We start from the raw sequence: 14,840 nt of genomic DNA, 5'->3' as shown, positions 1-14,840 counted from the left end.
GCAGGTGGCAGCTTTACCCGCTATGCCACAGCGCCAGCCTCTGCACATTGTTATTAGTACCATTTTGTCTCAGGAATATTGGTTGCTTGCTGAAGTGTTTCTCACTCCCAGTGACGAACTTTGGACAGTGACTTGGGAGGTATTATGATCCAAATATTCTGACCACCCCCAAGACCCTCCAAGACCGACCAGAGGAAGTGGGTCCTCTGTGAGCCGAGGTCTAGTCCCCCTCTGTTGACTGGTTCTCAGTGATCCAGGGGAGAGAAAGCACCAGAACACCTGGTATTTGATTTAAAAGTCTGTGCCTTGAGGATGTGTTTTTGGGTTCTTGGAGACTGACAGGTTTAAATAGATGAGTTCTCAATACTCCTCTACTTCATGGAGGAAGAGAGGTGAGAGTTCTTGCTGGTGCTGTGCCCCTGTGGAGGGCTTGACTCCCTCCAAGGCTTCTAGAAGTGGTCCTGCTTTTCTTACCTATGGCCTCTGTTACTGCATATAGTAAATATTTGACAACATTTTAATTTATCGCCACCTGGCTCGAATTGCTTATGAATATCACAAACATGAATGTAAGCAATTAAGTATTTTATAAGCACCACTGAGGTGCCAATATCAGAAAATAGGACTTGCAGGTGACAGAGGCGGGTCACTCCATGTTTTCCTCGGGGGCTTCGCTCTCTTCACCTTCTGCCGAGGACTCTGGAGGTGGCGTCTTCTCAGCGGGGCCCTCGCTGAGCTCCCTGTGAGAAGAGAGCAGAGCAAGGCTTCCTCTCCTGCCGCTCTCCCCGCCTCCCCAAGCTCGGTACGGTGAAGTGGCCCTGTCACGTACCCTGCGTCCTTGTCGAAAAGCTCTTCCTTTACGGAAGGCTCCTTGTACAGGGGCAAGTCCACAGCTTTTTTGCGTGTGCCACCGAAAGGACTGAGCAGACGCCTCAGCCAGAGTGGCCACCTCAGCCGGAAAAAGCCCTAGGAAAGAGAAAAAGACATGTGAATTGCGCATTTTCCCTGCTGTCTCTGGCCACAGACTGCAGCCTCCTCCCATTTACCTGAGTCTCATCTTCGGAACACTTTTTAGGCTCTCATTCGTAAAAGCTCCTTGGGGAAAAACACACACAAGACCATTAGAGACTAGTGCCATTGTTCACTTCTCACAGTGTGCATCTCCGGTCTTCTTGGGATGACACATGCACCTCAGCCATCACTGCAGTGAGCAGTCACTACAAGCCGGGGTCTCAGACACAATTCCCAGGGCGCTGGGCCAGATGCCCACCAGCAGCAGGAACAGCACAGCCAAAGCCCCTCCCTAGCTGCTGTGTCTCAGAAGGACCCCTGACAGCACATGTCTCCATGCTGGTCCTGTCTCCCCAGCCGTGGCTGAGGACCAGTTTTGCTGGAATCAGGCAAAACATTTGGATGGGTAGTCTTCTGCCTCTGGCAGCGTCCTCATTCTAAAGTGAGCAGGTTTAAATAGAGGAGTTCTAAGTACTCCTCTACTTCTAAAATTCTAATGTAACAATTGTCAGACTGATACTTACGTTGAAGCTTTTTCTATGTCTTCTCTTCCTCTTCCTCTATGAGAGTAAATCTGTTTTGTAAGGAAAAGCAATCATTATTCACCATAATGATACTATCTCCAAATTGTTTACCTTCCCTTTCTTTCTCTAAAAGCCTTGCCTGTCCAATAAGATAACTTTTTTTTGAGGACAGGAATTCTGTCTTGTTAATGGTTCTCACTCTTCCACAGTCCTTGGTCTTGAATGCCTCTGGGACTTAATACATTCTATTGACAGCCATTCATCAATGAGTCCTCTTAAAAGTGGAATGGGAGTGCAACATCATGCATTTAATATATACAAATTTGGGAACATGGAAGTTGTAGTCCTTAAACAAAATAAAAAAAATCTGGAAGAAAACAAAGTGGAGTAGAAGGAAACACCCTTAACCTGCTGAAAGTATGGACCAGAAACCTAAACAATGGTGTTTTAAAGGCAAGAACAGGAGTAGGATACTTATTAGACTGCTACTAGTCATCATTGTTGAAAAGGCTGAAATCAGTGCAATAAGAAAAATAAATGGGGTATAATTACTGCAAAGGAAGAGACAAAACTGTCAACATTTGCATAGGAGATGGTGGACAACCTAAAAAAAAGCCCAAGATAATCAGCTGGCATTTTGTTGGACAAAACGTGTGGGTCTGGGGAGGTGACTAGGTGCTGAGTCAGGAGAGCAGTACAGTGGATCTCCTGTTTGTTTTGCCCCACCAGTGACTAGAGGGAAAATGGAGTACAGAGCCCTTCTGTAATAGCAATAGAAAGTAATAAACTGTCTTGGAATAAACTCAACGAAAGTTCTATAAGATTTATGTGATGAGGATGCTCTTCTGAAGCCCATAAAATGTCATGTTTCTAGGGTAGCATAAAGAAGCCAGTTCTCAAATTAATCTACAAATTCAATGCAACTTAACTCAAACCCCAAGAAAACTTTTTACAAAAACAAGCAGCTGCCATCCTTTAGGGAAAAATATATGAGAAAAACTACTAAATTTATGAAAAAGATTAGAGAGCAGGAGCTTGCCCTGCACTGAAACTGTGTAGTGTTAGGGTGGGCACTGCCCGTGCTGGTCTCTTTCTCATCTCCTCTGTGCTGTTATCACTTACTTCTTGAGCCTAGACATGTCTTTTAAAAAACTTTCATTGAAGATAAACAGATTTCATGGATACAGATTCAGGAACATAGTGATGCTTTCCACCTTACCCTCCCTCCCACCCACACTCCCATCCCTTATTCTTCCCCCTATTTCCATTCTTATTTTTTATGAAGATCTATTTTCAGTTAACATTATACTCCTAAGATTAACCCTACACTAAGTAAAATGTTCAACAAATAATATGAAGAAAAAAATTCACTGTTCTTCAACAGTCCAGACAAGGGCTATTTAAAATCATACATCTCAGGGATTTTTCAGTATGGTGGCATAAGGAGGCAGCTTGCTTCTCTAGTCTAGGGGTGGATAGTTTAAAAAAAGTGGAAGGAGGGCAATCTCAGGGAAGGTTTAGGGGGAAAATGGTAGAGGAAACTCCATGCAAATTGGATGGACACTGTGGACCTATGTGGAGGGTGTGGACTTGCACAGTTTGAGATCCCAGCAGCTGAGAGCCTCAGCACCCCTTTGGAATGAGGTGAGACCATACTGCAGCAGCTCAAGCCACTGGCAATAAAGCTGTGTTAAAAGCCTGGCATGGGTCTGGCTTGGAGCCCTGTGGAGGTGGTGTACCTGCCAACCTAGAGCAAAAAAAAAAAAGAGGGGGGTTTCACGTTTCTCTCTCCCTGACCACAGGCACTGGCATGCTGTAACTAGCCAAGAGAGGCACCATTTTGGAGATACGTAACAACTGCTCGAGCTACTGACCGCGAACCCAGCAACCAACCTAGAGGAGATGCTGGACTCTGGGAGAATTGACAGGGGGCTGGGTGCTTGTGACTGTGGGAGCCTTGTGTGGTGGGACTGTGAAAACACCGGGCTGTGTGGGAGGGTGCAGGCAACCTCCATGGAGGGAACATATTTAGAGTAGCTTGATGCAGGAATCAGCTGCAGTGCATCAGCTGAACTTATTTAGACAAAGTCTTAGACATTGGAGCAGTAGGATGCTACGTAGATCTAATGTTTCTGTAAGATAATACTTTTGTCTTTTGGCTGCATCCATTCTCCCAAGGGCAGTGACAGTTCCTAATCTCATCATTTCAGCAATGAGGAAAGAGTTCAGTGGTAGAAGAGAGTACATCAAATCCCTGACATAATTTTGGAGAACTTCTACCACTTTACTCTGGCTTTCTTACACTTAACCTCTCCAAATGTCCAGTCCCTTGTTATCTCGGTTCCAGTTGCACAGGGATTTCCTGAGAGTGGAGTTCCTTTAAAAAATCTGTGGAATGTGCTTTTCAAGGAAAAGAATAAAGTGCATCTCAGTCTTGGTGACTAAAGAGGAAGGTCAGCTCGTGGTACGTGGAAAGTGGCTTTGATGTTCAGTCTGTGGATTCCGAATCTATTACAAAGGAAGGATGCACTCTGGAATCTGAACGAGTCGTCCTTACCTCAATGAGACAGAATATGATAACCAGCATCGTGACCACTCCGTCACAGATATTGCCACGATGAGCTTGTTGTGATAGCCATGATTTTGAGCTCCTTTTGCGAGCTAAGAAAGAGCACAGTTTATAAAGACAGAATAAAGCGCTAGAAAATATGAATGCTAAATATTCAGAACCCCCTTCTTCCAGGTGAGTGGCTTAAAAGATCTTAAAAGACCATACAAAATCTACTGTAATATTATAATCTTGGTATTACTCATTTTCTTCTACAGTGTGTTAGGTCTGCCTCCTTCCCTAAAGGAACCAAGTGTCACCGTCTTGGCAAAACTTACATTACTGAGACAAGATCTGGACTGGGAGCCCCTGGTCTTCCCGTGTGGAGTCTCCTAAGTGATGGAAAGGTGCAGGTCTCCTGTCCTCACCTTACTCGACTCCTGCTCTTTCTGTCCACTCGGGGCTTCTGTACTCTCATTGATATAGGTCTCAGTCCTCCACTGCTCTGTATCCCATTCTTCCTTGGCTATCTTTTCTTCCTGCTGCTCACTGAGGAGCTTCATCAGGATGCCTGTTTTGGAGATGAGCTTGGCACAGGGCAGTTGCACCTGGGCCTCAGAGCAGTCCATTTTCAGAGTGCGGATGACGTGAGAAATGAGCCTTCTCACGTCAGTGTTGGGGATGAGGGGCTGTAGCTGCTGATTCAGCTGAATTTCAAACTGCTCCCCCTGGGACAGCATCATGGGGTAGGTGAAGCCTGCAGGTGTGGTGGGGGCTTCAGTGCCCTCGCTGGGGTGTTCCCACTGTGTTTCCTTGGTTTGGTCCACAGTCGGCATTAGGTTGAACTCGGTCCCAGCAGAATCTGTAAAAGACCTGCCCAGGATGTGTTTCTTCAGGAAAGAGGAGGCTGCAGCCCCATGTTCCTTTGTGAGCAAGGGCTCCCTGTGCAAGCAGGTTCCTACCAACTGCCTGGGCCTCTGAGCCACTTGAAGCTCCTTCAGCTCCCTGGAGCCTGCTCTCCCAAGCCTTCGTCCCCCGATGCTCTCTGCAAAGGGCCAGGTGCCCTGTCTCCTCCCGAGTCTCTTCCTTGTCTCCTGGAGGTGCCTTTTCCATAAGCCCTTTGGCCTCTTGATGACTTTGTTCACTCTCTGCAGCCTGTACCCCACACTGGGCATGGTTGCCAGGCTGTTCTCCTGTGACGGCGCAGTTTCTGATTTCTTTAGGAGGATTTGAGGGTTAAATTGAGGACCTAACACGATAGGCTGCATAAGCATGGCTTTTTTCCTTCTTAACCTCACCAATTTTTTCTTGAATTTCTTCATCCAACAAATTCTCTAGGAAATAGAGCTTTCTCAACTTATTTCTGTAAGGACGAGAGGGCCTTCTTATGTGGGTTTTCACGTAGCTCAGGGACTTATCTCTCTCTTGCACATTTGAAGAAAGCAGTTTAATGTATGGTGATAATGTTGATTCTACATTTTGTAGATTTTCCTCTGAGAAATAAGGCAATAGATAAATCAGTGCACTAATAACGTCACTTCCATCGTTGAAGTCCGGCTGTTCACTCATGTGGCATGGGAAGTCCACGCTGTTTCTCTCTGATACTGGGTTCTTTGGCTCAATAGTCAGCTCCTTGCTGGTGTTGCTTTTCTGGGCTTGCAATATCTTCGTGAATGCCCCCTTTGGGTTCCCTATGGATGCTTCTTCAACTGTCAAAAAAAAGAAGAGACTGCTTTTTGGTACAGAAGACTGATGGGACAGCTTTATGTCAGTCCACAGCCCTACACTCTGATCAATTAAATTAGGAGTCAAATCCAATATTTGGGGTACCATTGAGACTTTAGAGAGAAAAGTAAAGCCAAACTCAAACCTACGAAATGGCAACAAAAAAGGAGAAAAAGATATTTTTGAGAGTGGCATTCAGAAGAGTACCTGGGTCCCTGACACATGAGCCAAAAATTGCTCTTTTATTTTAACCTACCCTTGTGTGGGTCTCTGTTGTAGCACCTGAACCTATAACCTCATCAATGTTAGCTATGGTCACAATAACGCTATGTCATACACCATCCAAAAACACAGAGTGGGTTACAATCACCATTCTTTCAGCTCTGTAGGTCGTGGTGATACAGGTAGGAAAAAGCCAGCTAGGTTATGTTGAACTTGGATGGAAAGTGAAGGCAGGCGGCTACAAGATGGGGAGAAGGGTTTCTAATGAACATTGAGCCTGCATGCTGTTAAAGCAGACTTTGCATAAAGGCCGACTGAAATTAAGTGCAGAGAGCAAGCCTTATACAAGCAAAGGGTTGCATTTAAGAGACATGCAATTGAGAATCAAAAAAGCCTGGAACCTAAAAAATATTAAGGAGATAAGAGTTTTGAGACTCTAAATGAATAAAACAAAGACACCTGGGATTGTAAATGAGCAGAGCTAAGCGGTGAAGCCAGGGATGGCAACCTAACAAGTCCAAGGCTATAAATAACAGGGACAGTGTTCAAGATGGGCCCAAAAATCATAAAGTACTAACCCAAAGGAATTTTGGGGAGGGAGAACACCTGGGCAGATTCTAGCCAAATGGGCAGAGTGAACTAAGCAAGATGGGATCTCAACAAGATGACCATTAGTTTCTTGATTCACCCTGTCCCCTGTCCCCTGTTTTCATACTTCAGCTGCACGAGACAGTCAACCCGGGTGACTAAGGACAACTAGGACACGTGTGCCTGATCATTTCCACAGTTTTGCTCGAGTGCTGTGCTGGCAGGGTTGGCTCTGCTTCTCACATGGGTCTGCCAATCAGCCAGGGCGGCTCTGGTCCACGGGTATTCACTCTGGGGCCCAGGCTGGCCGAGGCCAGTTAAAGAACCACCAGTTAAAGAACCTCCTACAGATGTTACTCCCACCTTTTTGACAACAGGGGTGCTCAGTACTTTACGCCAGGCTGATTTTGAGGCCCATAACATTCTCAGGGAGTCTGGATATGCTGGGAAAATCAGCCAGATGCCAGTGATTTTGACACCATTGCATTTTGATCGGGACCCTCTTCAGGAGCAGCCTTCATGCCAGAGATCTGTGGTTATTCGAACCTTTATTACTAGTGACTTTATGACGGGTGTCCCTGCAACGCCTGGCAGTGAAATCCCTGTGGAGGTGGTGTTAAAGATGGTCACTGAGATTAAGAAGATTCCTGGTATTTCTCGAATTATGTATGACTTAACATCAAAGCCCCCGGGAACTACTGAGTGGGAGTAATAAACTTCTTGTTTATTACTTGTTATTCTTGTTTATTATAAACTTCTTCTCACAGTGAAGGCAGAAGCACATGAGGGCCACAGAAACTCACACATATAAAATGAACCAAAATGTGGCATTCTCCATTTGGCACAAGGGACAGGCTCCAATATCTACTGTCTATGACAGTATGTCAGTGTAATGCAGGAGGTTACCTCTCTACCAAACAAGAAAAGCTATTTATTATTATTATTATTATTATTATTATTTGACAGGCAGAGTGGATAGTGAGAGAGAGAGACAGAGAGAAAGGTCTTCCTTTGCCGTTGGTTTGCCCTCCAATGGCTGCCGCGGTAGGCGTGCTGCGGCCAGCGCACCATGCTGATCCGATGGCAGGAGCCAGGTGCTTCTCCTGGTCTCCCATGGGGTGCAGGGCCCAAGCACTTGTGCCATCCTCCACTGCACTCCTGGAAGAGGGGCAACCAGGACAGAATCCAGTGCCCCAACCGGGCCTAGAACCCGGTGTGCCAGTGCCACAAGGCAGAGGATTAGCCTTGTGAGCTGCGGGGCTCACCAGAAAAGCTATTTAAGTTCAGCTGGACACCATTCTGCTGACTGTTGACCTTATTTACTGTTAGTCTGGATGCTTTCATTGGTTGCAATCCAGAGACCCAATTTTTCCATAGATATTAACATCAGCAAACATGAAAATTTAGTAAGAAAAGCTTAAACTGAGAGTTATTATTGATAACTATTTTAACAAAATTTCTCAGAACCCATCTAGTCCAAACCTTGGACAATTGGAAGCTGTTGTACTTGGCCCACCCATAATCAAAATGGATTCTAAATTCTTTAACTGCAAAGAGAGTATCATAGACATTAATGCTCCAAACTGATCCAGTTCCCTGCTAGTGTGTCTAGAAAAGCAGCACAGGATGACTCAAATATTGGGGCTCCTGCACCCATGTGAGAGACTGAAAGAAGGCCCTGGCTCCTGACATCAGTCTGGCCTAGCCACAGTCATTGCAGTCATTTGAGGAGGAAGATCAATCTCTCCCACTCTCTCTTTGTAGTGCTGCCTTTCAAATATATAAATACATCTTTAAAAAAGTAGATCATTTCAATAAATTTGCCATTGCTCAGTCATGATGACTTTTACCACCTAAAGTTCTTTTTCAAAAGATTTATTTATTCAAAAGGCAGAAAGAGGAGCTGGTGTTGTGCAGTGGACAAAGCTGCTATCTGTTACACTGGCATCCTGTATGTGCACCAGTTCAAGTAACAGCTATTCCACTTCTGATCCAGCTCCCTGCTAATGGACTGAAAAAACAGTGGAAGATGGGCCAAGTGCCTGGGCTGTTGCCACACACATTAGAAGAGAAGCTCCTGGCCTCAACCTGGCCACACTCTGGCTATTGAAGTCATCTCAAAAATGAATCAGGTGATGGAAGATTTCTGTCTCTCCCTCTCTCTGTAACTCTTTCAAATAAATAATTAAATATTTTAATATGATAAAAAAGGCAGAGAGACACAGAGACAAAGAAAGAGGGAAAGAGAAACATGGAGATCTCCCATCTGCTGGTTCACTTTCTACATGGCTACAACAACTGTGCAAGACCAGGTTCTCAAGTCCCCATTTAGGTTACAGTTCTCCAAATTACATGACAGGAATCAAAGAATTTGAGCCATCATCCATTGCTTCCCGGGGATATTAACATGAAACTGATTTGGAAGTGGAGTACCCAAAACTCAGATTAGCATTGCAATATAGGATGTGGGCATCTGTTGTGATGGCTAACAAATTGGAAAACCTAGAGGAAAAAAATCAACAGATTCCTGGGCATACACAATATACCAAAATTGAGTCATGAAGACACATAGAAAAGCTAAACAAATCAAAAACCAAGACAGAGATTGGATGAGTAATAAAGACCCTCCCAACAAAGAAAAGTCCAGGATCAGACAGCTTCACATTTGAATTCTTCCTGACTTTTTTTTTAAACTTTTATTTAATGAATATAAATTTCCAAAGTACAGCTTATGGGTTACAATGGCTTCCCCCCTCCCATAACTTCCCTCCCACCTGCAACCCTCCCCTTTCCCGCTCCCTTTCCCCTTCCAATTACATAAAGATTCATTTTCAATTCTCTTTATATACAGAAGATCAGTTTAGTACATATTAGGTAAAGAACTGATGAGGTCTTCACTAATTATATACTGAATCGATCTACTGTATATAAAGAGAATTGGAAATGAAAAAAAAAAACAACCTGGTGTTAAATTGGAAATGGCATAGAAAATTAATTAATTTTTTAAAAAACTATTATGTAGGATCTCTGTCTTTAATGTGCTGTACATTGTTATTTAATGCTATAATTAGTACTCCAATGGTAGTTTTTTCACTTTATGTTGCTATATGGGCAAACTGTTGAAATCTTCTGGACTTTTAAAGAAGAACTAATTCCATTTCTTCTCAAACTATTCAAAACAATTGAAAGAGAGACAAGCCTCGCAAACTCCTTCTATTAAGCCAGCATCACCTTAATTCTTAAACTAGAAAAAGATACAGTAGAAAATGAAAACTATAGAAAAATATCCCTGATGGGGGCCAGTGCCATGGCACACTGGGTTGATCCTCCATCTGCAGAGCCGGCATCCCATGTGGGTGCCAGTTCTGGTCCCAGTTGCTCCTCTTCCAGTCCAGCTCTATGCTCTGGCCTGGGAGGGCAGTGGAGGATGGCCCAACTGCCTGGGCCCCTGTACCTGCATGAGACCCAGAAGAGGCATCTGGCTCCTGGCTTCAGATCAGAACAGATCCGGCCATTGCGGCCATTTGGTGAGTGAGGCAGTGAAGAGAGGATCTTTCTCCCTGTCTCTCTCTGACTTTCTGTAACTCTACCTGTAAGTAGTGTTAAAAATTTTTAAAAAAGAAAGAAACATATCTGTGATGAACATAGATGCAAAAATCCTCATAAAAAATACATAATTGAGTCCAAATGACCACAATGCCTGGAGCTGGGCTGATCTGAAGCAAGGAGCCAGGAGTTTCTCCAGAGTTTCCCACATGAGTGCAGGGGCCAAAGTACTTGAACCATTTTTCACTGACTTCCCAGCCCATTTGCAGAGAGCTGGATCATTAGAGGAGCAGCCAGGATACAAACTGATGCCCATGTGATATGCCAGTGTGGGTGGCAGAGGCTCAATCTAGCACACCACAGCACCAGCCCCCCAAAAGCAATTACAGATTCAATGAGATCCCAATCAAAATACCAACAACACTCTTCTGAGATCTGGAGAAAATAATGCTAAAATTAGTATGAAAATGAAAGAGACCTCAAATAGTTAAAGGAATCTTAAACAACAAAAACGAAGTTGGAAGCCTCACAATACCAAAATTCAAGACCTATTACAAGACAGTTATAATCAAAACAGCCCTGTACTGGCACCAAAAAGTCATGTGGATGAATGAGGTAGAGTAGAATCCCCAAAAATTAATCCACAAATCTACAACCAACTAATTTGTGACAAATGATCTAAAAGAAATCCCTGGACAAAGAACAGTCTTCAAAAATGGTACTGGGAAAATTTGACCTTCTCATGCAGAAAAATGAAACAAGATCTCTACCTTACAACTTATACAAAAATACAGTGTAAATGGATCGATGATCTAAATCTATGATGTGATACCATCAAATTCCTAGAGGGAAACATCAGGGAAACTGCAAGATACTGGCATCGGCAAAGCCTTCTTGGAAATGGCTCCAAGAAGCACAATCAATAAAGGTATAAATACTCAAATGGGATTACATCAAGCTAAGAACCTTCTGAACTGCAAAGTAAACATTCAACAAGATGAAGCACCTGACAGAATGGAAGAAAATATTTGCAAACTAGGCAACTGAAAAAGTAAAATATCCAGAATCTAGAAAGAGCTCAAAAAACTCAGCAACAAAACAAACAATCCAGTCAAGAAATGGGCAAAGGATATAAATCGGCATTTTTCCAAGGATGGATTTCAATTAGCAAGCAGACACATGAAAAACATGCTCAGGAACAATAGCCATCAGAGAACTGCAAATAAAAGCCACAATGACCTCTTGCCTGGCCCAGTTAGAATGGCTCTCAGACAGAAACCAAAAGTCAGGAGACGGGAAGGTTTTGTGTAGCAGGTTAAGCTGCTGCCTGCAGTGCTAGAACCCCACATGAATGCAATTTTGAGTTCAGGCTGCTCCACTTCTGATCCAGCTCCCTGCTAATGTGCTTGGGAAGGCAGCAGAAGATGGCCCAAGTACCTGGGCCCCTGCACCCACTTGGGTGACCAGGGAGATGCTTCTAACTCTGGCTTCAGATTGGACCAGCACCACCTGTTGGGTCATATGGAGAATAAACTAGCAGATAAAATATTTATGTCTCTCTGCCTCTGCCTCTCCCTCTCTGTAACTCCACCTTTCAAATAAAGAATTGTTTTGAAAAAGTCAAACAATAAAGGCTGGTGGAGAGGTAGAGAAAAAGGTACCCTAACCCACTGTTGGTGGGAATAAAGCTAGTACAGCCATTATGGAAGGCACTATAAAAGTTCCTCAGAAATCTGAAAACAGATATACCATATGATCCTGCCATCCCACTCCTGGGAATTTATCCAAATGAAATGAAATAGAATATGCATATGCACTAGAATATGCATATGCACGAGTTATCTGTACCCTCATGTTTATAACAGCTCAATTCACAATAGTTAACATGGAATCAACCCAGATGTCCATCAACTGGTGACTGGAAAAAGAATATGAGCAATATATAGAGTGTAAAATAATATTCAGCCATAATTTAGAATGAAATCCTATCTTTTGTAACTAAATGGATGCAACTGGAAACAATTATGCTTCATGAAAGAAGCCAGTCCCCAAAAGACCAATACCAAAGTTTTCTCTGATTGGTGGTAATTAATATATAGACAACAAAATGGAGCATGAGTTAAATTGACATTTTGAGATTTGGTTATTGCTCATAGCCCTTTTCTGTATTCTTTGAGTATAGAAAATATACTCATTGATATTTCTGCTACTACTTGAATTCTTTATTTTGTAGAGGGATAAAGCTTGTGATTCTTAAATAAAATCAAAGAATGCTGTTGCAAAAATTGAAAGAAAATAAAACAAGAAGGAGGGAGTTGGAAGTATGAGACAAAGGGAAGATAGGGTAGGATGTATCAGCTTGCTCTTAAATCTGTATATATAAATTACATGAAATTTGTTCACTTAATATGAATTTTAAAATATGAACTTAACACTAGAAGAAAAAGACCTGAGATCAGTGTTTTCTGGATCACCACTAATAAAATTTAGTATTCATTTATGTCTGATCATATTTGATTTTTTATTTATTTTATAAGAAAATTAACATCACCATTCCTAACAAGCCCATCCTGAATCATCCATATCTATCAGTTCCCACTATGCTAATAATTTCTCATGAACTTATATCCATATCATCTTAAAAAGATTCAATGTGGGGCTGGCGCTGTGGCATAGCAGGTAAAGCTGCTGCCTACCATGCTGGAAACCCATATGGGTGCTAGTTGAAGTCCTGGCTGCTCCACTTCTGAACCAGCTCTCTGCTATGGCATGGGAAAGCAGTAGAAGATGGCCCAAGTCCTTGGGGCCCTGCACACAAGTGGGAGACCTGGAAGAAGCTCCTGGCTCCTGGCTTCAGATCGACACAGACCAGCCATTGTGGCCAACTGGGAGTAAATCAGTAGATGGAAGACCTCTCTGTCTCTGTCTCAGTCTCTCTCTCTGTCTCTCTCTCTCTACCTCTCCTCTATTTGTGGAACTCTGACTTTCAAATAAATAAATAAATCTTTATAAAAAAAAACCTGATTCATGTTATTATTTATGTCTTTTAGAGGCTTTGCAGATGTTGATTGCATGAGCCATGAAAATGCATTAAAATGCAAATCCTAGAATAGGCAACTCCATGTTCACTAAACTGGTAAAATCCAGTGCATGTGTTGAAAAACATACACTAGCAATAAATTTGAAAAAGGTGTTAAGTATTATAAGTGGCTGTCAAAGAGCTAAAAACCTGACAATGACTCATTATGTCATTAATTTAGTACATAATGCTGAGAAAAGCAGAAGTATTTGTTAAAATTTCTGCTAAAATGCACTAGATTTATAATATTTGAATGCATCTTTCTTATATGTAATGTAGTCCTGTGCTACTTTATCAGAAATTTTAAATGTTGGACTGGTGCTGTGGTGGAGGTTAACACCATGGCCTGAAGTGCCAGCATCCCATGTGGGGGCTTGTTCAATACCCAGCTGCTCCACTTTTGATCCTGCTCTCTGCTATGGCCTTTGAAAGTAGCAGAAGATGGCCCAAGTCCTTGTGCCCCTGCACCCATCTGGGAGATCTGGAACTAGCTCCTGGCTCCTGGCTTTGGAACAGCACAGCTCCAGCAGTTGCAACCAGTTAGGGAGTAAACATAAGATGGAAGACCTTTTTCTCTCTCTGGCTCTCCTCTCTCTTTGTAACTCTTACTTTCAAATAAATAAATTTTTTAAAATTAAGAAATTTAAAATGTGAAAGGTTTTTAAAAATGTATTTATTTATTGTGAGGCAGAGTTACAGATATAGAGAGAAGTGAAAGAGAGGTCTTCTATCCACAGGTTCACCGCTAAATGGCCAGAAAGGCTGGAACTGGGCCAATCTGAAGCCAGGTGCCAGAAGCCAGGAGTCAGCAGCTTCCTCCAGGTCTCCCACATGAGTGCAGGGGCCCAAGCATTCATGTCATATTCCACTGCTTTCCTAGGCCATTAGCGAAGAGCTGGATTGGAAGTACAGAAGCAGGGACTCAAACTAGTGCCCATATTGGATGCTGGTGCTGCTGGTGGAGGCTTAACCTACTATGCCACAGAGTGGGCCCAATGAATGGTTTTAGGAAGACACCTTGCATGTAGAATTGGCTGCAATATTGTAAGGCAAAGTTTAGCTTTTATTTCTCACACATCAGTATTCATCTTTTAGCAACTATAAGTATTGAATATCATACATATATATATATATATAAATATAGGTAACTGCAGATTTTGTTGTCATTCTTTCTAATTCTCTTTTTAATGTCTGCTTATAGGCCATCTTATGGATTATTATTGATGTTACCTGTACACAACCAACAGGCATTTCCACTGTAGGATGCGTTTATATGTACAGGTATTTTTGTTTGTGTGTACATGAATGCACATTGGATGGAGATAGCACAGACAGTAATACTGTGAGAAATCCTAATGCTGATTTCAAACTTTCTGTCCTCCCTAGAAATGGCTGTCATTCAAGCAGACCACAGGGCCCCTTTTGATGTTATGGACTGAAATGTGCCTCCCTAAAGCTCAAACACTGAAGTGCTAACCACCAACATGACTCTACCTCAAGAAAGTGCTTTTTTATTTATTTCTTTATTTTTTTATTTTTGACAGGCAGAGTGGACAGTGAGAGAGAGAGATACAGAGAGAAAGGTCTTCCTTTTGCC

The 14,840-nt window shown here is 42.8% G+C and overlaps 1 pseudogene; it reads right to left on the bottom strand.

The window, feature by feature from the left end:
- Positions 1 to 646: 646 nt before the first annotated feature.
- Positions 647 to 14,840, bottom strand: part of LOC133746901 (leucine-rich repeat-containing protein 37A2-like) — a 51,415-nt pseudogene continuing 37,221 nt past the window's right edge.

Source organism: Lepus europaeus, chromosome 18, assembly GCF_033115175.1.
Source record: "Lepus europaeus isolate LE1 chromosome 18, mLepTim1.pri, whole genome shotgun sequence".
NCBI lineage: Eukaryota > Metazoa > Chordata > Mammalia > Lagomorpha > Leporidae > Lepus > Lepus europaeus.
This window is presented reverse-complemented; position numbering and strand designations above follow the sequence as displayed.